The sequence below is a fragment of the Suncus etruscus genome, chromosome 15 (genome assembly GCF_024139225.1).
Source record: "Suncus etruscus isolate mSunEtr1 chromosome 15, mSunEtr1.pri.cur, whole genome shotgun sequence".
Lineage (NCBI taxonomy): Eukaryota > Metazoa > Chordata > Mammalia > Eulipotyphla > Soricidae > Suncus > Suncus etruscus.
The window spans coordinates 14,862,792-14,888,291 of NC_064862.1; the positions used below are offsets into that span (position 1 = coordinate 14,862,792).

The window sequence follows — 25,500 nt, forward strand, 5'->3', positions numbered from 1 at the left end:
TGAGGCTGCCACAGGGCAGGTATCTATTAGAATTTTAGAAACACAGAGGAGTCTTTTGTTAAGGATTTCAAGTTCAAGCTAAGGACAAATTTCATACTCTAATCAAGAGACTGTCAATTCACTCTGAATACAGCAGAAGATTTACAAGCTCTGTCCACAGAGTCTGCTGACCTCACACCCTAGGTACTAGATAATGCAGCTCATTGGTTTGCCCTTCAAGTGTCTCCTAAACTCATCATCATATTGAAATCCAATCATCTGAGTGTACCCTAAGCTTACAGTTGTTCCTCAACTATCTGGAAGAAAACTTCACTTCCCTAATTTTTCACATGACACTAGTTACTTTAATGTGTCTTCTGTAGCTAATAGTTTTCATTTCAAAAAAAAAAAAAAAAACACCTCTATGCATGAGTAAGAAAGCAGACCAAGAAGAAACATCCTAACTAAGAGGAAGTAATTGGTCAAATCAACAAGACAAAGTATTTTAAGTCAAAGTTGGAGAGCAAGTCCAACCTGCCTCTGTCTGGCCATGCAATCACACTGCCTCCTTTCTTTGTATTGTACTTTTTTTATAGTCTATTAAATTACTAACCTGTGTGCACTTTTTAAATTATGAGCTTCTTATTTTTAATGAAGACGCCTGATTTGGAATCACCACTTACAGCACAAAATATGACTTTTGCTCCTAAATTCATTATTTCTCCTCATTACAATAACTAGGAAGCTGAGACAGTTTCAACCAGAGTTAGTGATATGTTAATTTTAGTTCTAAAAGCAGAAATCCCAGTAGATGTCTTTCCAATTCTTTTCATTTAAAATATAACTAAATTGGACTGGAGCGATTGTACAGGATTACGGAGCTTGCCTTGCGTGCAGAGAGCCCTGGTTCAATCCCTGGCACCACAATTGGTCCCCCGAAGTGCCACCAGGAAAGATTCCTGAGTACAGAGCCAGGACAAGTCCTGAGCACTATATCTGTGACAAAAATAAACTGGAAAGATAAAATAAAAATAAAATTGTCACTTCAGTTACTCAGGCAATGACATAATTCCCTAAATTCCCCCATTAAAGTTATATTGTACTCCTTTCATTTCAGCTCACAAAGTAAAAACAAAAATCTACTCTGGAATGACACACATCTCATTAGGCTACTTCAAAGAATTAAATGTTACAAAATTCATTTGACCTCATAAATTAAAGTGGTGGAGGGGCCAGAGCAATAATACATTGAGTAGGGCATTTTCCTTGGATGTAGGCTCAAACCTAACATGGGTTCAATCCCTGGCATCTCATGCAGTCCCCCAAACCTGCCAAAAGTAATTTCTAAGTGCAGAGTCAAGTGTAACCCCTGAGTGTTGCCAGGTATGACACCCCCACAAAAAAGGTGGTGAAAAGCTATAAAATTTTCATAGTTCAAAATCTAAACTGAAGGTTGATTTTTAAGAAATAAACAGTGGATATAAGGCTTTAATCTCCATATTCCTACTGTATGTTGAAATATTTTCTACTAACTTATATGCAATTTCCCTATACAGACACCAAATAAAATTTCAGACTATTAGAGATAAGGGAAAAATGTTTCCCAACTGTTATAGAGGAGATTTGCCTGGTGATCAACTTAATTTAACAGGACATATTAAATCTTGCCAACATGACAGTTAGCCAGCAAGACCGATATGAAATGGCTAAAGGGAAAAGATATAGCAAACATAAAGAGAGTACACTATGGGACAAAAGATAGCACATTGGGGAAGGCCTTGCATGAGATTGATCCCTGATACCACATATGGTTGCCCAACTGCCACCCTCCACAACCCCACCAAAAAAGAGGAAAAGAAAAAGAAAGAAAATTTCCTATTTGACTCTTCACCTATGGCTGGAGTTGGAAGAAACAGCAATTTTCTCTCATGTGTCTAACAATGAAGAAACAAAAAGTCTGTGTAGGATAAGGTGAGTGACATTTGCAAAGGAGAGATCCCCTGCAAAGGAGAGATGTCTGCAAATGAGATCGATAGGTGAAGTAGAGACTAGTGGCAGAGTACATGGGTGAGAGAGAGGCCTATATCAAAAGGACAGATAACTACCTATTTCAACTACAGAATAAAGAAATTTTAATATCAGAAGCATTGGGGGGACACAAGAGATAGACAGAGGGCAGGTAATTGACTTGCATGCAGTTGACTTGGGTTCAATACCAGCATCCTATTACCCCAAACAATACAAGAACTGATTCCTAAGAATACAACCAGGAGTAAATTTTAAGAACAGCAAGGTGTGGCAAAAAAATTATTTTAAAGCATCAGAGGGGTTTTTTTGTATGCTGATTTTACATACAAAATTCAAGTACACATTCAGAAGTTTACCAGTTTGGCCAAAACACTAAAGTGCATGTAGAGGAGGAGTTGGGTTTGAGGTCACAACACTAGTGCTTAGGTGGCTCTTAGCACATAACAAACATGTCAATTCAAGGTTTATGAGACAATTTCTATATGGGTATTACCCAACCAGACTTGCCCCATTCTAGCCAGGCAGGCTTTGCTTACAAAGACTTCTTTGATTACAAAGAAGCTGGATGGTTATGCGTGGAAACTAATTAAAATTCCTATACTCTGAGCTTGTGCACAACAATGGTCCTGTACCCAACTCTCTAAGAAATTTTACTTTTTAATAATAATTAAATTCTAATATAAGAGCATAAAATGATACCTCAAAGGCTTTTTTTGTATTTAACAATATAGTTATTGAAAAGAATTACTAGGGTGAAAAACAAGAACATGAGGTAAATAAAACTAGTGTTACAATGCCTAAAAGGAAAATAAAGGAAAAGAGAAGAAAAATGTCTGGCCCAGAGACAGGCAGTCAAAGAAAGGGCGAAAGAGAAACTGGGACATTGGTGGTAGGAAATGTGCAATTGGTGAAGGGTGTTGTACACTGTATAACTTAAGCTCAATTGTGAACAACTTAGTTACTGTCTATCTCATGAAGATTCAAGCATTTATAAAGAAAAAAAAAGAAAAATTAAGATGAAAATATATTAAAAAATAAAATTGTGTAAATGTCCATATTTCATAAAATTTAAAGTACTATAATCTCTATATTTAAAGTATGTTTACTGAAGGTTAAAAGCAAACTAAGTTTTTATAAGCAAAATCCCATTTTAAATATACAGACATCAGGAACTTATGACTTTAATGTTGTCAAGGGCACTGAAAAAATTAAGTTGATATTTATCTCTGTGATACAAACAACTGAGTTGAATTAGAATTTCATAGTAATCATGTTACTTGTTTCTAATGTGGAACTATTAACTTGTGAAGAAATGCTAGGTTTCTTTACCTCTGTACCCTTCATATCTAGTTTCATTTTCTTTCTTATATTGTGACCAAGTGAGGAACCATCAAGGAGGAAAAAGCAGAAAAATAGGGAACAACATAGAGAAGGGGAATGTTGAAAAGGAAAGACAAAAGATCTACAGAGAAACAAAGGAATAACTGAAGACACAGTGAAAGACAAAAGTGGTGGTGGCTGAGAAGTAAACCAAAAACAGAGATTGAAAGAAAAGATAATAAAGAATAGGGAAAATATTGACAAATAAAGGCACATTTGTTTGTTTTATAAATACTATTTCTTAATCCATTCTTTATTGGGGCTGAAAATTTAAGAATTTAACCTTCTAATTATTCAACTTTGAAATGTAAATTAGTTAATAGTATTTGTAGTTTAGGTATCTGCATTATATTTTATTGTATTCTTAATTCTTTCCTACATATCATAGCGGCAGTAACCAGACAGAAACAGACCTCAAATTCTATTCAGTAAGGTCGGGAAATATCCTGTCTCAATTCTCTCCTGACCATGTCAACTCACAGAAATACAAGGGACTCCTTTCACAAAGTGAAGGGCACTTAGCATAAGAAAGAAACACTATGTACTTTCATTATTGTTTAAGTTGAAAAAGCTTTAGGAGTACCTGCACAATATTGAGTATGCAGCATGTAATCATGATGGAATTCCTAAATTTAGCCATTGTAGACTTCTTTCAGGTAAGAAATAATAAATTTATGAAAAGGGTATTTTGAAACTGATGTTCTTTTGTCTATAATCAACTAGACATATTTCCAATTCCTATAGTACCACTTGCATTTCCTTTTTACTGGTCTGGACTTAATTAACAATATCTAATCTGAATAATCCAAATGAAAGACCATTCTTGAAACCCCACCAACTAAAATTAGCTATTACTCTGGCTGAGATCCCTTGATCAATTCTGCAATCTTAATCTTTCTCAGAATGGCTCTCTCATTTTCACTGCATTTCCGGGCTTTGTTTCCTTTGAAAAGATCTAGTGTTTAAAATGCCTCATGGCTGTACACAATGAGACACACAAGAGATCTATTTTCAAAATTCTGGCACCATCAGAAACAACTATTTATACTAAATAAACAAAAAAAAAAAGGTATGCACCTAAAAGAAATGGGATTTTTAAAAATAAGTCATTTTTGTCATCTGCTATCACAAAATAATGAACAACAACAAAGAGCCAGTCCAGACAGGAAGTTAATCCAGACAAGAAGGTAATCCAGATGGGAAATCTATGCTCCTTATTCCCACTTCTGAGTACCAAAAAGTCTCTTCCTGTTGCTTTATTTGTTTGATGTGTGTAGGAGGAGCATATGTGGTTATGTGGATTTTAACTGGAGTTAGCTACATGCAAGGCGTCTTAACTTCTGTACCAATCTCTCAGGCTCCTGTTTTTTCTATCTAATTTTTCTAAAATATGTCAAAGAACAACTATAAAATATAAATAGTTTTATATATATATTTCACTTGGCATTCTATATTTTTTGATAATACTGAAAAACTAATCATCTCAGCAATTCCTTTTTAGAGGATGGGTCCACCACTGGTGCTCAGGATTTATTCCTGGTTCTATGCTCAGGAATCACTTCTGCAGGCTTAGGGAACTACATGAGTGCGAGGGAATCAACCCATAATGGATGAGTGTAAGGCAAGTGACCTATTGCTCCAACCTCAATTGCTTTTTCTTTTTTTCCTAATTTTTGCTGTGCTGAGAACCAAACTTAGGTCTCATGAATGCAAGGCATGCACTTTACAATCGAACTACATCCCAAACACCAACTCATTGTTTCTGACGTGCTTAATTTTCACTCCTGGTTGATCATCAAGTTTGACTTTGGTTTCTTTTCCCTCTTAAAGGGGAATCAATAAAAGTCATCGAGAAATAATCAATCCTTCACAAGGTCACCACTTAAAAATTCCCTGTTTGCTTCCTATTTTATACCTTTCTAAACTTTGAGAGTTTCTATATTTGGTTGTCATAACACTAAGCCTAAAGAGTTATTACCAATGAAGTCCGTTGAGAGAGTAGTAGGGAAACAAGATGATGTAGTTTATACTGAAATATCCTTTCATAAAGTAACCTCCTAAAACATCAAGGGGTCTACTTGAGCACAATGACCACTTCTCAGAAAATGTAAACTGAATTAAAAAGATTAATATTTGGGACCGGAGAGATGGCATGGAGGTGGGGTGTTTGCCTTGCATGCAGGATGGTGGTTCAAATCCCAGCATCCCATATAGTTTCTCGAGCCTGCCAGGAGCGATTTCTGAGCATAGAGCCAGGAGTATCCCCTGAGCACCACAGGATGTGACCCAAAAACAAAAACAAAAAACAGGGGCCAGGGAGATTAGACAGCACAGCAGTAGGGCATTTGCCTTGCATGTAAAAGAATGGTGGTTCAAATCCCAGCATCCCATATGGTTCTCCAAGCCTGCCGGGGGCAATTTCTGAGCTTAGAGCCAGGAGTAGCCCCTGAGCTATGCCGGGTGTGAACCAAAAACAAACAAAAAAAAGTTAATATTTGCCTCAGAATAGCATACGATGTGAGACCAAGGAATCTGGTGAAAGAAAGAAATGTTGGAAAGACTGCACCTCACAGTTTTTCAACCTCTCTATGATCCTGGTCCCTTTCCTATAATATTTGCTTCCTATAGTTCTGCTATCCTACTGATTAACACCCGGATGTGGCCCCCAGTGTATATGATTTTCTCCTGTTGCCCCTTGGGGCAACACCGGAGGGCCACATGGCCCATGGTTAAGAAACATTAGCTTATAGAATGGGGATCTGATACAAGCACAAAATAGGAGACAGGAAGGATAATGAAACAAGTTCAATGATCAAGCAAATGGTTGAATAAACATCTTTTTCTGTTTTTAAATGATATGAAATTTCTGGGAAAGAAAGAAAGATATAATTCCCATTATAAAGACTTCTAAGGACTATATGAGCTTTTAAATTTCATTTGTGAAAAATAAGCAATTTTGTTTTGATTTGCTTTGATCACATTACCTACCATCCAGAAGGCAGAATGTTCTGGACAATGTGAAATCTGTCTTAAGCAGAAACAATAGAAATTCATGGAGCAGAATGTGCGAATAAGGCTAGCTGTTAACAAAAAAATTTAGTAGTATAGTAAGATGGGTTTCCACACTGATGCCTCTCTATAACTGAGGGGATGGTATGCAAGACTCCTTTACTCCAAATGACAGAATATTAAAAGGGTTGTAACAAATTATCATAGTCTTACTTGACCAGTATATATCCCTTACATAACATTTAAAAATCACCTTTCACTTATTACCTTTGATCCTAGAGTCATGACCCAGCAAACTCCATCATGTAAACTAAGGGCAGAAAACAATCCTGTCATTATAAAATGGAGTGCCAGTATTTAACAGTGAAAAGCAGAGTAATACTTGTACTTGCTAATCAGTTTAATATTTTCATCATCATCAACATATTTGTCAGGAAAAATAAGACTATGTGACATTAAGAGAAAAATTTAAGGAAGACAGAAAAAAGGAAGAACAAAAAATTTTATAATTTATCAAGTATGAAAATTAAATATTAGTTCTTCAGATAAAAATGTTGTGAAAAGAAAATTTCTAATAGGGCCTTTATTTTGCAGAAGTGGCCAAGAACATATGCAGTACAAAAAGTGAATGTTGACATTTTCTTATTTGAAACACAAAAACAGACAGAACTGACAGACAGAACACATACACACACACACACACACACACACACACACACACACACACACACACCATTAATCTGATTAGTCTTCCATTGTGTCAAAGACTGAAACTATAGACTACAAAACTAGTATGAGGCAAGGAATGTGGTTCAGTGATAAGAGTGATGACCTTCCCTGTTCTCAATTCTGGTAACCACAATTTTAACTTACCACAAAGTTAAAGATAAAAATATATAAAAGAATAAAAGAAACTAGGCATTTTAAACCAACTAATGGTCATAATTAATGATTGAAAAAAATCTAAATTTACTGACCCTCTGAAAATAAGATGCATGTGCTCCTGATGTAGTTACTAACCTTAATATAGACTCAGAGGTCTTCCTCAAATGGACCTTTACAATAATAGTTAGCTTATCAGATTTAATTGTGCTTCTGGAAAATGTGATATAGGACTCAAACCTACCAGGATTCCACTGCTGCCTGCTACTAAGCATTCCTTCTGATCTCACTGGGCATGCTGAAAACCTTAGAAAGGCTATCTCAGACCATCACAAATATCCTGTATGTCTTCTGTATTCATTTAAAATGGGAAAATAACTCCTCTTCAGCTGTTATGCCTCTATGAAACTGGGAGTGGAAGAGTCTTATAAAAATTGAAATTCATGAGTTAGTACATTTGCATCCCATTAGTTCCCCAGTCTACATACTACATTCAAGCCTAAAAAACCTCTCTCTGATTCTCCTTTGATGACCTTGCTAGCTATTTCCCTGAGAAAATCACCAGTACAGGAATCTGTCTGCATCCAGATCCAAAATCTCTACCTTCCTCCTAAGAACATAGGATGAACTTCTGGTTTAATTTTTCTTTCTTATATAAATATCTTGAAACTATACTCCTCCCCTTTCTTTCTTGATCGATAATGACTTAGGAAACCAATTTGCTTAAAGAATGGAATAGTAGTTCCTTTTGCTTACTTCCTTTCTTATAGTCCCAAACTCAGATCTGACAATTCAGTTTTCTCAATCAAGATTCCCTCTCATTCACAAGAGACCAAGATAATGTATTCATATTTTAAGAACAATACTGTTGGTACAATGCAAGGTAGCACAGAATCCAGCTGCTACCTTTAAATGACAATGACCCCCCATTGCACTCATAAGCAAAAGAGATTTCTTCACAAAGCTTAGCAAATAAATTTTAAATAATTGCAGACATTGAGAGCTAATACAGTGAGTAGGGCACTTATCCTGCATGGGGCCAACTTGAGTTCGATCTGCAACATTCCATAGGGGCCCTTGTGCCCCACCAGGAGTGACCACTGATCACAGAGCCAGAAATAATCCCTGGGCACTGCCAGGTCTCTCCTCTCCACCCAGGGGAAAAATAATTAAATGGCCTAGGAATAAAGTGTGTTAAGCACCTGCCCCACAGGCTGCATGTGATGCCCTTGGCACTGCCCTTCATAGGCACAACAGCAAGAAAATCTCTTGCTTGCTGCTGTAACCAGGTACATGTGGAAACAACTAGACTGTGATCTCTAGTAAGCACCACCACTAAAGATGAGCACCATAATCAAATAGGTGCTGTATGACCAAGAGTGTGAAGTCTCAGTACTCACAACAAAAGCAGAGGGAAGTGGGGGTATACAAACAAAATAAGAACTAGGCTTTGTCTTCAGCAACTGCCAGCCAGAAGCCCCTACTCCTCCTGCTCAGGTGAGATCAGTGGGAACTGCATGTACACAATCTGCCCATAGTCCCACTGCCCCACAAACCTCACAGACACTACTTTATATCAGACGGTTTTAGATAGATAGGGCCCAAAATTTTTTCCTTATAAAATGTACAGCCCCAAACCAAAAGAACAACCCAACAAACTAGTTTGCAACATTTCTACTTTTTGCTTACCTAGAATAAATAAATCCCAAAACAGACATACCTCCAACCACCTCTTACACAATTAAACAGACCACTTTTTATAAAACACCCTGAAATTCCAGTACCCCAATCCAACCAATGCAAAGAACAATGGGGAAACTAAGAAAAACACCAGCAGCTGGGGATATGGAAAAAAATCCTAGCAAATTTCTAAGTCCTCCAAAGCACACAAACCCTATGATGAGGATCTAAAATTAGCATTTAATGCCTTAGCAATGGAATTCAAAGAATCACTAGCCAAAGAAATTAAGAAATCCATAGACAATTTAACCAACTGAAAGAAGAACTATATCAGAAGATGAAAGAATCCATACAAATGGAACTATGGGAACTAAAAAACATGCTAGCAAGCCATAGTAGCAGAATTACACACATAGAGAATCGCATAGATGAACTTGAAGACAAAAATGCAAGCCAGCAACAACATAGGAGTCAATAAAAAAAAAAAACAGACAAAATATTGGAAGAAAATGTAATGTACTTAATGAACAAAGACAAAAGAAATGATCTATGACTTATAGAAATACCAGAAGGAGAGGAAAAGGGGAAAGGGGGAAGAACAAGTAGTAAGAAAATAATAGGAGAGAACTTTCCCCCTTCTCTGGAAAAAGGCTGCTGTACAAACCCTAGAGGCTAATAGAATACCAAAGAAAATAGACCCTAATAGAACACCACCAAGACATATAGTAATCCAAATGGCAAAAACACAAAGAGAGAAATGAACTTTTTAAATAATAACCTTATGCAAGGTTTGAGGTATGGGTCAATCTTTAATTTCTTACAGGTAGTCATCTAGTTGTCCCAACACCATTTGTTGAGGAGACTGCCTTTGTTCCATTTCAAGTTCTAGGCTCCTTTGTCAAATACTAGTTGACACGCCTTACAAAAGAGTCAACCCAAAATGAATTAAGGACCTTGAAATCAGACCCAAAGCTATAAAGTTCATTGAGGAAAACATAGAACACTCCAAGACCTAAACCTCAAAAATGTCTTTGATAGGATGTCAATGGCAAGAACTCTAGCTTCAAACCTAAATAAATGAGATTATATCAAACTAAAAAGTTTCTGTATGGCAAAAGAAACACGGGCTAAAACTAAAAGACAGCTAATGGAACGGGGAAAAGTTTTTGCACTCAATAAATCAGATAAAGTTTTGATTTCTAGGATATACAAAATACTCACAAAGGCTAGCTCCATAACCCCCCCCCAATACAACAAAAATGGGGGAAGAAATGAACAAACACTTCTCTGAGGAAGACCAACAGATGGCCAACAGACACATGAAAACATGTTCAGCATCACTTATCATTAGGGAAATCCAAATCAAAACAACAATAAGGTACCATCTTGTGGAATCAAATAATTAAAGATGGAGCTGGATGGTGATGGATGGATGCCTTTGTCCTTAGGCCCCGCCACGTGGCTTCATCCCCCATCAACCGGCGGGTCTAGGGTCCAGGAAAGCGACGGGTATTGAACTCACTCACAGGCAGGCATCAGGAAGCATCAGCTTTATTCATGCCCTATTCACCACATGTGTGGCTTATATCATAACCTTTCAGCACAGCCATTCTTCGCTAGCCCTGCATCTTAACTCCTTTCAGCCATCTTCCTTTGACCTCCATGCTGGTCAAAGACCAAAAGCCGTGAGAGCCCGCCAAAAGCCCTAATCCCCTCTGGTCCATACCTTATCTACCTTTTCCAAGACCCCTCCCAGGAATGGGCGGGGTCTTGCAGGTAAGGTCAAGTTACCTTTCTCCCCCCCCCCCCCCCCCCCCCCCCCCGGTTCATGGGGGATGAAGCCACGTGGCTGGGGCCTAAGGACAAAGGCCTCCATCCATCGCCATCCACCAACATCCTTAATTATTTAACACAACACCATCTTATTATAAAAAATAATGGGGATTATCTCTGTTGGTGGGGACATGGTAAGAAAGAAACTCTCATCTACTGTCAGTGGGAATGCTGCCTGGTTAAACCCCTATGGAAAACAGTATGGAGGGTTCTCAGTAAACTCAAAATTGAGCTACCTATGACTCAGCAAACCCTCTCTTGGGAATCACCAGGACAGAAAAACTTTCATGCAAAAGTATGTATGCACATCACTATTCTCTGCAACACTCAGTACAATAGTTTTGACTTGGAATCAACCTAGATATCCAACAACAGATAAGTGGATCATTAAGATGTGGTACATATACACAATGGAATACTACACAGGAACAAGAAATAATACAGTCATGCAATTTGCAGCAACATAGATAGAACTAGAAAATATTATGTTAAAAAAGTGGGGCTAGAGTGGTGGTGCTAGAGATAAGGCATCTGCCTTGCAAGTGCTAGTCTAGGATGGACCACGGTTAGATCTCTCAGCATCCCATATGGTCCCCCAAACCAGAAGCAATTTCTGAGCACATAGCCAGGAGTAACTTCTGAGCGTCAAGGGGTGTGGCCCAAAAACAAAAAACAAACAAACAAATAAAAAGTAAGCCAGAAGAAGGATAAATACAGAATATCACTTATATGTCGTATTTAGAATAACTCCACAAAAAACCCACAATGGTCTAAATGGTAGATACTCTGAACACCATAGATGCAAGGGGATAGTGAGGAGAAGGAAACAAATCAAGTGAAAGAAGCACTTACACCTTATATACAACTAATACTCAACAATCAAATAACAGGGTTTAACAGGGTAGAAACTCCAAACTCAGTAATACTCAACATATACTCAGGAGCAGTGCCCAAAATACATAAAAAAGGAACAACACAAACTCTTGACTACACATTATACCACAAAGAAAGCAGCAACAGCAGAAACAGCAGCATAGAGAGAACAGGTAAGTAATCAGCCTTCTACTACAAAGGCCCATTATAATCCCTTAGGGATCTTATACAGGATCACAGGTAAAGTATACCATGGGAAATCACTGACTCCAAAGGAAACATCCCATAACACTATGTTTTAATGCCTTAATCTTACTATACTTAAAATAACCTCTCAGCTTTTCTGTCTACAGGCGTTCTTGGATACAAAGGGTAGACAAACTAAGATGGCAGTTCGGGGCTCAGTTACACGAGATACCATACCCAGCTTGCACTACAAGAATGTCTCAAGAAAATTCTTTAACATAAACTTTATCTCTAGGTTACACCTTCTTTTAGGATTTGAAGCACATGACCAATCAGACCACCGAAGCAGCAACTGTGAGGTACAAACTTATACTACAGGCCCTACTCATCGAAAACATTCAAGCAAACTAGCATTCCGTGCTATTTTCTCCTCTCTTCTCACTACTTTTTTCTTTTTCTTTTCTTTTCTTTTCTTTCCTTTTCTTTTCCTCTTTTCTTTTTTTCTTTTCTCTACTCCCTTTCTTTCTAATGTATTTTCTCTTTTCTTCTTTCCTTCCCCTTCCATATACTTTCCCCTTTCTCCCCTTTGGAAATCCAACTATCCCTTCACCCCTCAATCCCATCCAGACCTCCCACCGTATTAAAACTCTTCACCCTTAGTTCTTAATCCATTAGGCATCAAGACTGACCTCCTACCCCAATGAACCAGTACCCAGCACCAAAGTGAAGGGACATCCAGTCAAACCTACACCTCGTCCCCGGCAAGAAAAGGCAACCAACTCCCCTGCGGACTCATGCTGCACGGCCCTCCTTGCCAAATCCTCCTACCGTGGACTGTTACTTGAAACCGGACTTAGCTCTAAAAGTATCTCCAATGCAAGAACTCTTCCAAGACCTCCCTGCCGCAAATCCTTTGCCAATCTCAAGAAGGTCAGGGGGTGTGATGGAAAGGTGCCTGGGAACCCACACACCACAAGAAAATCCCAAAAGACAATGGGGAAACCTATACTTCCAACATAAGTATAAGACCGGTATTGTGTTTCAGGGAGTGACTACAGAGCATGAAAACCAGCTAAGCTTTGCAAAACCCGGCTCCCTGTGTGTGACACCAGGCGGGGAAAATCCGCGAAAGTACACCGGCCCAGTGAGGCCCAACTGTGAAAAAATATGAGTGTGACCTGTCTATGTCTGTCTACTGTCCTCTTGCGTGAAACTCTTGCGAGTGGGGCAAAAAGAGGCTCCAGCGGAGCACGGCCGCTCCACTTCGCTATGCGGCCGTGCACTCGTTCTAAGGAAAGAACTCCATTGCAACGAGAAGGAAAAATCACACTAAGAACGGCTCTATATCACAGAAGCAAACATTTCTCTCGGCTATCTTCTCTGTTGCAAACTCGGGCCTAAGATTTGACCCAGTGTGAGGCTTCATCCACGGAGGACTCCCCTCCCTTAGAGGCAAGTCAGCCCATCCAGAAAGGGAGGAGCCAGAGGAGTGTGCTGCCTGCATCATATAGACAATGAATACCACCACAACACGTAGTAAAACCCACAATACAAGTGTGACAATGGGGAAACAACGCAGGCCAGCATCAGACATAGAGAATGAAGATGACAATTCTGAGGACCAGATAATGACCAACCAACTAATCAACCTCTCAGATAAGGACTTTAGACTAGCAATATGGAAGATGCTCAACGGACTCCAAGAAACCATGGATCGAGTTGAACAGAACACTAATAAGAACCAAGAAAATATGAAGACAGAAATCACAAAACTCCAAACTGAAATAACATGTCAACTAACAGGACTGAAAAAGTCAGTAAACGAAGTGAATGACAAAATGGATAAGCTCTGGGACAGGGTATCAGAAGCTGAGAATAGACTTGGTGCTGTGGAAGATGAGATACATAACAATTCCATACAGCAGGAGAGATTGGAAAAAAAACTTAAAGCAAATGAGCAGACAATGGAAAAATTAGTCAAAGAATGGGAACAGATGAAAATAGAAGTCTATGATAAGATCAACAGAAACAACTTAAGAATCATTGGAGTCCCAGAGACCCAGGAAGAAAATTTCCAGGAAGAATCAACGGTCAAGAACATCATTAAAGAGAAACTTCCAGAGCTAAAGAATATATGTGATCAAATCCTGCATGCCCGAAGAGTACCAACCAAAAGAGACCCCAGAAAAACCACCCCAAGACACATCCTAGTCACAATGACAAATCCCACAGATAGAGACAGAATTCTGAAAACAGCAAGATCAAAAGGGGAAATCACGTTCAAGCAAGCTTCCCTGAGATTTACAGCAGACCTGTCACCAGAAACACTCAATGCCAGAAAGCAGTGGTGGGATATTGTGACAAGATTGAATTAAATGAATGCTTCACCCAGAATACTATACCCAGCAAAAGTCACTTTCCGGTTTGACGGAAGAATACATGGCTTCACAGACAAAAAAACAGCTCAGAAACTTCACAGACACAAAACCAGTCTTAAGAGAAAAACTGAAAGACCTAATCTAAGACAAGACTACCCAAAAGACACACCAAATTTTGAAATAAAGATGGCGTTAAATCCCAGGACAATTCTTTCTCTCAACGTCAATGGACTAAATGCACCAGTTAAGAGACACAGAGTGGCTAAATGGATCAAAAAACTCAATCCAACCTTCTGCTGCCTACAAGAAACGCACCTGAATAGTCAGAACAAACATAGACTCAAAATAAAAGGCTGGAGAAAAATTATCCAAGCAAACAACACCCATAAAAAAGCTGGAGTGGCCATACTAATATCAGATAATGCAAACTTTATACTCAGGAAGGTTGTAAGGGACAAAGATGGACATTTTATATTAATCAAGGGGTACGTAGAGCAGGAAGAAATAACTCTCCTAAACATCGAATGAGGGGCCAGCAAAATATTTAATACAACTGTTGACAAATCTGAAAAAGAATATCAACAACAACACAATAATTGTGGGGGACCTTAACACGGCTTTGTCAACACTGGATAGGTCAACCAGACTGAAACCCAACAAGAATATACTAGATCTGAGGAGAGAAATGGAAGAAAGAGGCCTAGTGGATATATATAAGACACTCCATCCCCAGAAACCTGGATACACATTCTTCTCCAATGTACATGGGACATACTCCAGGATAGACTACATGCTGGCACATAAAACATACCTCCATAAGATCAAGAGGATAGAAATTTTGCAGACTACCTTCACTGACCACAAGGCTCTGAAATTATTTGTGAACTCCAAAGGGACTCAGAAGAAACACTTTAACACCTGGAAGTTAAACAGCCTCATGCTCAATAACCAGTGGGTCCGAGATGAAATCAAGGAGGAAATCAAAAGGTTCCTGGAAACAAATGACAATAAAGACACAAACTATCAGAACTTATGGGACACAGCAAAAGCAGTACTGAGAGGAAAATTTATAGCTTTGCAAGCACACATCAGGAAGGAAGAAGGAGCTTACCTGAGTAGCTTAATGACACAGCTAATAGAACTAGAAAATGCTCAACAAAAGGACCCAAGAATAGGAAGACAGAAGGAAATAACAAAGCTGAGAGCAGAAATCAACGAAGTGGAAACTCAAAAAACAATCCGAATGATCAACGAAAGCAGAAGTTGGTTTTTTGAAAAAATAAACAAGATTGATAGACCACTGGCAAACCTAACAAAGAAAGAGAGAGAGAAACTTGATAACTCGTATCAGGAATGAAAAAGGAGAGATCACTACTGATATGACAGAGATTCAAAGGGTAATCAGAAACTACTTTGAGAAACTCTACGCCACTAAAAATGAGAACCTGGAAGAAATGGATAAATTCTTGGACTCTTATAATCTTCCACGGTTGAAGGAAGAGGATGTAGCATATCTAAACACCCCCATCACCATTGATGAAATTAAAACAGTAATCAAATGTCTGCCGAAAAACAAAAGCCCAGGTCCAGATGGATTCACTAATGAATTCTATCAAACTTTCCAAGAGGAACTACTGCCAATCTTGGCAAGACTCTTTCATGAAATTGAACAAACAGAAACACTTCCAAATAGCTTTTATGAAGCCAACATCACCTTGATACCTAAACCAGACAGAGATGCTACCAAAAAAGAAAATTACAGACCAATATCACTGATGAATGCAGATGCAAAGATCCTCAACAAAATCCTGGCAAATAGGATTCAATGCCTCGTTAAAAAGATCATCCACTACAATCAAGTAGGTTTCATCCCAGGAATGTAAGGCTGGTTTACCATCCGTAAATCTATCAACATAATACACAACATCAATAACAAGAAAAATAAAAACCACAAGATCATATCAATAGATGCAGAGAAAGCATTTGATAAGGTCCAACACCCATTCTTGATCAAAACTCTCAGCAAGATGGGAATGGAGGGAACCTTTCTCAATATAGTGAAGGCCATTTACCACAAGCCAGTGGCAAATATTATCCTCAATGGAGAAAAACTGAAAGCCTTCCCTCTAAATTCTGGCACAAGACAAGGCTGTCCTCTCTCACCACTCCTATTCAACATAACACTGGAACTACTTGCTATAGCGATTAGGCAAGAAAAGGATATCAAGGGAATCCAGATAGGAAAGGAAGAAGTCAAGCTCTCACTGTTTGCAGATGACATGATACTCTACTTAGAAAACCCTAAAGACTCTATCAAAAAGCTTCTAGAAACAATAGACTCATATAGCAAGGTGGCAGGCTACAAAATTAACACACAAAAATCAATGGCCTTTCTATACACCAATAGTAATAAGGATGAAATGGACATTAAGAAAAAAACCCCGGGGCCGGAGAGATAGCATGGAGGTAAAGCGTTTGCCTTTCATGCAGGAGGTCATCGGTTCGAATCCCGGCGTCCCATATGGTCCCCCATGCCTTCCAGGAGCAATTTCTGAGCCTGGAGCCAGGAATAACCCCTGAGCACTGCCGGGTGTGACCCAAAAACAAAAAAAAAAAAAAAAAAAGACCAAAAAAAAAAAAAAAAAAAGAAAACAACCCCATTCACAATAGTGCCACACAAACTCAAATATCTTGGAATCAACTTGACTAAATATGTGAAGGACCTATACAAAGAAAACTATAAAACTCTGCTCCAAGAAATAAGAGAGGACACATGGAAATGGAAACGCATACCCTGCTCATGGATTGGCAGGATTAACATCATCAAAATGGCAATACTCCCCAAGGCATTATACAGATTTAATGCCATCCCTCTAAAGATACCCATGACATTCTTCAAAGAAGTGGATCAGACACTTTTGAAATTCATTTGGAACAATAAACACCCTCGAATAGCTAAAGCAATCATTGGGAAAAAGAATATGGGAGGAATTACTTTCCCCAACTTTAAACTGTACTACAAAGCAACAGTTATCGAAACAGCATGGTATTGGAATAAGGATAGGTCCTCAGATCAGTGGAATAGGCTTGAATACTCAGAAAATGTTCCCCAGACATACAACCACCTAATTTTTGATAAAGGAGCAGAAAATCCTAAATGGAGCAGGGAAAGCCTCTTCAACAAGTGGTGTTGGCACAATTGGATAGCCACTTGCAAAAAATTGAACTTAGACCCCCAGCTAACATCATGTACGAAGTTAAAATCCAAATGGATCAAAGACCTCGATATCAGCCCCCAAACCATAAGATATATAGAACAGCACATAGGCAAAACACTCCAGGACATTACAGGCATCTTCAAGGAGGAAACTGCACTCTCCAAGCAAGTGAAAGCAGAGATTAACAGATGGGAATATATTAAGCTGAGAAGCTTCTGCACCTCAAAGGAAATAGTGCCCAGGATACAAGAGCCACCCACTGAGTGGGAGAAACTATTCACCCAATCAATACCCATCAGATAAGGGGCTAATCTCCAAAATATACAAGGCACTGACAGAACTTTACAAGAAAAAAACATCTAACCCCATCAAAAAATGGGGAGAAGAAATGAACAGACACTTTGACAAAGAAGAAATACACATGGCCAAAAGACACATGAAAAAATGTTCCACATCACTAATCATCAGGGAGATGCAAATCAAAACAACGATGAGATACCACCTCACACCCCAGAGAATGGCACACATCACAAAGAATGAGAATAAACAGTGTTGGCGGGGATGTGGAGAGAAAGGAACTCTTATCCACTGCTGGTGGGAATGCCGTCTAGTTCAACCTTTATGGAAAGCGATATGGAGATTCCTCCAAAAACTGGAAATCGAGCTCCCATACGATCCAGCTATACCACTCCTAGGAATATACCCTAGGAACACAAAAATACAATACAAAAACCCCTTCCTTACACCTATATTCATTGCAGCACTATTTACCATAGCAAGACTCTGGAAACAACCAAGATGCCCTTCAACAGACAAATGGCTAAAGAAACTGTGGTACATATACACAATGGAATATTATGCAGCTGTCAGGAGAGATGAAGTCATGAAATTTTCCTATACATGGATGTACACGGAATCTATTATGCTGAGTGAAATAAGTCAGAGAGAGAGAGAGAAAAACGCAGAATGGTCTCACTCATCTATGGGTTTTAAGAAAAATGAAAGACACCCTTGTAATAATAATTTTCAGACACAAAAGAGAAAAGAGCTGGAAGTTCCAGCTCACCTCAGGAATCTCACCACAAAGAGTGATGAGTTTAGTTAGGGAAATAACTACATTTTGAACTGTCCTAATAACAAGAATGTATGAGGAAAATGGAGAGCCTGTCTAGAGTACAGGCGGGTGTCGGGTGGGGCAAAGGGAGACTTGGGACATTGGTGATGGGAATGTTGCACTGGTGATGGGTGGTGCTCTTTACATGACTGAAACCCAAACACAATCATATATGTAATTAAGGTGTTTAAATAAATTTAAAAAAAAAACTCAATTACAAAAAATAGAAAAAGAGGTTTACCACCAAAAAAAAAAAAAAATAAGACCGGTATTGCACCACCTCTTTACCTGCTTTTCCCCAAAAGTAAGGTAGTCTCATGCATCACTTTGTTCCTTTAATTATTTAGTTAATTCATTTTTTTTTTTTTTTTTTTTTTTTTTTTTTTTTTTTTTGGTTTTTGGGCCACACCCGGTGACGCTCAGGGGTTACTCCTGGCTATATGCGCTCAGAAGTCGCTCCTGGCTTGGGGGACCATATGGGACGCCGGGGGATCGAACCGCGGTCCGTCTCCTAGGCTAGCGCAGGTAAGGCAGGCACCTTACCTCCAGCGCCACCGCCCGGCCCCGTTAATTCATTTTTTTAAATATTTGTTCTACATATATATATGTGAGCACATATACTTTTATTCCTATTTTTATTTTTTGGATGTGTGACCTGTTTCTGTTTTCTTCTCTGTCCACCCCCAAATGCACCGACAATATAAAGTAGCACCATTTCTCCCTGCAAAGGCACACTAAAAAATGGGGAAATCTTACATATAAAAAAGAGCTCTTATCTACTAGGAATAAAACTCATACTTGTTTACAATACAGGGATATCTCCTACCTTGAAAATATGTCACGCAGACCCATTTAGACCTCAGGTGATTAGACACCATCCGTCCAGCCTTGAACCCTGGATCCCAGACATAGAATCGACACAGTTCTTCACAACAGCTACAGGAAACAAATCCCATCCGGGACATCCTTAATACCGCTGGACTACCAACAAGTGCCAGCTCTAATATGATATCCTGACAACAAGGAAAATGGGAACAACTTGACCTATGAACAGGTTATCCTGCCTCACCAGCTAGTGATAAGACAAAATCAGAAGACTTGTCACCCTTTGGTCAGCCAAAAGCCAAGATCGCGATTTACAGATGACTGGCTGCTAGAACCATGACCGGACTGAATATATCTTGAGACCAATAAAAAAGCCCTAGTCTAGGGTTTGAACTACAACCCACACAACAACCATAATCTCCAGTTCCAAAGGTCTGGCAGAGACAATTACAACAGAATGGGGTTTCTGGAAACACAATGAAAGACGCTATCCTAGGTTCCATCCTAGGATCAGTGCAAAGACCAAGACCACCAACAACAAAAGCTGGATTAAAATGACAATGAGGAAACAGAACTTCTAGAACCACAAAGAAAGACTTCATCATAAGTCCCACTCCTGGACCTGTGCAGATACTGAGATCTCTAGATACAGAGGTCTTATTTCATCACCCAGGATGGAGCAGAAGTCTTCCAAACACCACGAAAGCATCACCTAGAGAGTAAATGAACCTGAATGGAGTCTATTGTTAATCCCGTTACAATATACTCCAAGGGTGGAGAAACCCCATATCTCTTAGGCCAAGTGAATTCCTTTTCGAATGACCCCAATATTTACTGTGCCAGTGCAGGAGGGAAAATAAAAAGGCAAAAAGAACAAAACATTTTTTATTTATATATATATATATATACATATATATATTTGGTTTTTGGGCCACACCTGACGGTGCTCAGGGGTTACTCCTGGCTGTCTGCTCAGAAATAGCTCCTGGCAGGCATGGGGGACCATATGGGACACCGGGATTCGAACCAACCACCTTTGGTCCTGGATCGGCTGCTTGCAAGGCAAACGCTGCTGTACTATCTCTCCAGGCCCAATATAGGCCTTTTTAATAAATAAATCTTAAATATGAAAGTTCATTTTTAAAGTTTCATTCTAAGCATGGAATAAAATCACACTTGTGTCAGAGGATCACGATGTAAATTAATTGTGAGAAGTTTTTTGTTTTGTTTTTTTTTTGGTTTTTCGGGCCACACCCGTTTGATGCTTAGGGGTTACTCCTGGCTAAGTGCTCAGAAACTGCCCCTGGCTTTGGGGGACCATAGGGGATGCCAGGGAAATAGAACGGCGGTCCTTCCTTGGCTAGTGCTTGCAAGGCAGACACCTTACCTCTAAGGCCACTCACCGGCCCCAATTGTGAGAAGTTTTAAAAATAGATTTAAAAATGCATGGAGCTACTCTTTAGAATCAGACACTTTAAATACTTCACTTTAATTTTACTGCAGGTACATTGGATCTATCTAACTTGATTCACCAAATCCCTTTAAATAAAGAGTGACATTAAGTACATAAAGTCACAGAAAAAAGAGAACAGGTTGGAAAACTATAATAAAATTTCAGGAACTGGAAAACAACTGAATAATTACTGAACAGTTTGGCAGACCTAAAAAAAAAAAAAAAAAAAAAAAGTTGTAGGACCAGCAGTAGAGAAAGCAGAGAAGAAATTAGAATTACACTACCACTGACAGAACTTTACAAGAAAAAAACATCTAATCCCATCAAAAAATGGGGAGAAGAAATGAACAGACACTTTGACAAAGAAGAAATACACATGGCCAAAAGACACATGAAAAAGTGCTCCACATCACTAATCATCAGGGAGATGCAAATCAAAACAACGATGAGATACCACCTCACACCCCAGAGAATGGCACACATCACAAAGAATGAGAATAAACAGTGTTGGCGGGGATGTGGAGAGAAAGGAACTCTTATCCACTGCTGGTGGGAATGCCGTCTAGTTCAACCTTTATGGAAAGCGATATGGAGATTCCTCCAAAAACTGGAAATCGAGCTTCCATATGATCCAGCTATACCACTCCTAGGAATATACCCTAGGAACACAAAAATACAATACAAAAACCCCTTCCTTACACCTATATTCATTGCAGCACTATTTACCATAGCAAGACTCTGGAAACAACCAAGATGCCCTTCAACAGACGAATGGCTAAAGAAACTGTGGTATATATACACAATGGAATACTATGCAGCTGTCAGGAGAGATGAAGTCATGAAATTTTCCTATACATGGATGTACACGGAATCTATTATGCTGAGTGAAATAAGTCAGAGAGAGAGAGAGAGAGAAATGCAGAATGGTCTCACTCATCTGTGGGTTTTTTTTTTTGTTTTGTTTTTCGGGCCACACCCATTAGATGCTCAGGGGTTACTCCTGGCTACGCGCTCAGAAATTGCCCCTGGCTTGGGGAGACCATATGGGACGCCGGGGGATCGAACCGTGGTCCTTTCCTTGGCTAGCACTTGCAAGGCAGACACCTTACCTCTAGCGCCACCTCACCGGCCCCTCATCTATGGGTTTTAAGAAAAATGAAAGACACCCTTGTAATTATAATTTTCAGACACAAAAGAGAAAAGAGCTGGAAGTTCCAGCTCACCACAGGAAGCTCATCACAAAGAGTGATGAGTTTAGTTAGAGAAATAACTACATTTTGAACTGTCCTAATAATGAGAATGGATGAGGGAAATGGAGAGTCTGTTTAGAGTACAGCCGGGGGTCGGGTGGGGAGGAGGGAGACTTGGGACATTGGTGATGGGAATGTTGCACTGGTGATGGGTGGTGTTCTTTACATGACTGAAACCCAAACACAATCATGTATGTAATCAAGGTGTTTAAATAAAAAAATTTTTTCTGAATAAAAATTAAAAAAAAAAAAGAATTACACTACAAAGTCCCAAAGAGTTCAGATTCTTGCCCAGCCTCATTCACTCTTTCTTTTTTATCCTTTTAAGCAGTGTACTTTCAATATTGTTAAAAGAGGTATCATGCATATTATTTTCCCTCCTTTCAGCACGCAGTCCTTATCCAGAGTGATCACTTCCAACTTTACTTACTCGAAGATATCCAGATCAGACAAAATTGTAAGGTCAACTTGTAAGACTCTCTCATTCCTCCATGCATGTGTACTTGCTACTCTCCCTCTCCTAAATATCTTCCTGAATTCAGGGGGAGGCATGTTAATACAAATACCCCTCATAGTTCTATTCATGTTTCCTTGTACTACACAGTATGCAACTTCTTTATCGGAATTATCTCACTACATCCCTAGTAGTTGCTTCTGTGCTGTCTACCACAGAATACAAGGGCATGAAGTACTCTCAGCAAGATTCATTCTGGGTTCATAATCTCTGATTATCCTACACTGAACACAGGAACTTCCCAGAGTAAACTACAATTTCGATTGCTTGGGGCAACATCCAGCTGTGATCAGGGCTTACTCTGGCTTTGTGCTCAGGGATCAGTCCTAGCAGTATGTGTGAAACCAAAGAAGGTGCAAATCAAACTTGGAGTGTATATTTTGTAAGGCAAATGCTTTAAACTTGTACCTCTCCGGAATTTTTTTTGATTTTTTGAGGGTGTCAGACCTGGTGGTACTCAGTGGCCACACTGGAATCAGTGCTCAGGAGTAATACCTGGCTGCATGCTCAGGAACATACTTAGTGGTGCTGGGGAAAACTGCAGTCAGTGCCAGGATTTGAACCAGGGGCACAACTGTAGCTGCAGGCTGAACAATCACCATGCTAGCAAGGATATGCCTCTCTGACCTTGACAATAATTAATGAACAAATTTATCTTATTATGTAACATTTAATAGTACACATATTTGTACTATTTAAAGTCATTATTCAGAAAACTTACTGGCAACTTAACTCTCATACATTTTTTCCTCACTGTAAAAAAAAACTTCCTGTCATAATTCCATTCCTATCTTTAAACTGAAAAATGAGACTTTATGACTACAAAATTTTACGTACATTTCATATCTGTATTACTACATATGTTCAAACAGATGACCTTGTCATCTGTTGTATCTATTTCAGCAGCGAAGATATATTCACTAATTATCATAGCATTACATATAGATGAATCTGACTAGCAGAGAGCAATTAGATAATTTCAATTTAATAATTAAATATATTAGTTTCCTTTCAATGATTTTCTTTTAAACTGCAGATTTTGATCTTGTCCTCTTTCAAGTGAGAAAAATTATAACTTGTATTAGAAAGGAATTAGACTGAAATGTTTACATATAATCTCCATTTCCAACCTCTCACTAAAACTCCACACACCTGAAACTGATTTCTTTTCTGCAAGCTGGCATTCCAAAAGGTGTATTTCTAAAATAGAATATTAATTCCCCCAGATGCTGATCTCCTGGTCTTCCTCACCTCAGTAAACATTAATCCAGTTCTTCAGACCATAAAAAAAAAAAATCACAAAACATGCTTAGCTTCCATTTTCCTCATGCTCTGTAGTCAATCTATCTGCAAAGTCAACATCTAGCATGGATTTATTAAACAGGTGGCCCAATTGGTAGTGGAAAGGTCACACTTGTGATGTGACCGGTGCTGGAACATTGAATTCCTTACACAACTGTGTTTTGAACAACTCTGTAAACCACAGCATTTAAATGAAGAAAAAAAAGTGGTTCAAGAAGAACATTCATTCCGTAACACTGAGATGAAGATGGATTTTATCTCTTCAACCTTTCTCAACCCTATTTGAATTAATTTTATCTGTAGTTAAATGAATGTCACATCCTAAAAAACAACCATGTATTTCTTTGTCTTTGATTTGAACACCAGATAGTCTCTGCTAAGTAAATTCAAATATTTTAACTGTTACATATTAGTTGAATCATCAGTAGGAAATTTTATTTATGTTTAATAAAGTGAATATAACCTACAAAATTTAAAAATTTACTAGTAATAGAAGTCAGATGCATAAATAGAAAAATAAAGATCAGTGAATCTCTGATATTACACAGTAGGACACCAAAGAGACTTTCAAAAATGTAAGGATGGGGGGCCAGCAATAGCATAGTAGATAGAGCATTTGCCTTGCACACAGCCAACCCAGGTTTGATCCCCAGTATCCCATACGGTCCCATGAGCCTGCCAGGAGTGATTTCTGAGTGCAAAGCCAGGAATAACCCCTGAGTGCCTCCAGGTGTGGCCCAAAAATCAAATATTAAAAAAAGTAGGAGATGGCTCGGAGAGATAGCACAGCGGCGTTTGCCTTGCAAGCAGCCGATCCAGGACCAAAGGTGGTTGGTTCAAATCCCAGTGTCCCATATGGTCCCCCGTGCCTGCCAGGAGCTATTTCTGAGCAGACAGCCAGGAATAAGCCCTGAGCACCGCCGGGTATGGCCCAAAAACCAAAAAAAAAAAAAAAAAAAGTAGGAGCCAGAGTGATAGCACAGCATTAGGGTGTTTGCCTGGCACATGGCTGATCGAGGATGAACTCAGTTCAATTCCCAAGCCAGGAGAGATTTCTGAGCGCATCACCAGGAGTAAGCCCTGAGCATCACCGGTGTGACCCCAAAACAACAACAACCAAAAAAAATTAAAGATGGAAACCATGCCGATGACCCATAACTCCCACCAAGTCTGCCCATGGGCTAACACCTTTGGAAACTATGGTGTTTAAATTTAAAAAATTATAATAAAAATTTAGAGTATCAATAAATATTTTAATATAAAAAAGACTTTACAAGTATGTGTTATGAGGATTAGGGGGTGGTGAGAGAACAAATTCAGGTGAACTAAATTTTCTCATGTCATAGAGAAAAAGCAAAACCTATTTTAATGAATACATTTACCCAAAATGTTTCACATATTAGAATTAACTTTCAGAAATGTCAAAAAATAGTTACTTTAAATAAGTGAGAATAAATAAAAGTATATCAAACTTTACTTCAGCCAGTATCTTTGCTAAACTTTGAATTTTTATTATGATATTGTGGTATAGATTGCTGTTATCATAACTAAGAAATAAAAAATCAATATATTAATAAAAACAAATAATTACATACA

The 25,500-nt window shown here is 38.7% G+C and overlaps 1 protein-coding gene across 2 annotated transcripts in view; it reads right to left on the minus strand.

Moving 5' to 3' along the window:
* Positions 1-25,500, minus strand: part of EPM2A (EPM2A glucan phosphatase, laforin) — a 108,704-nt gene that overhangs the window by 40,193 nt on the left and 43,011 nt on the right. The window lies entirely within an intron of this gene.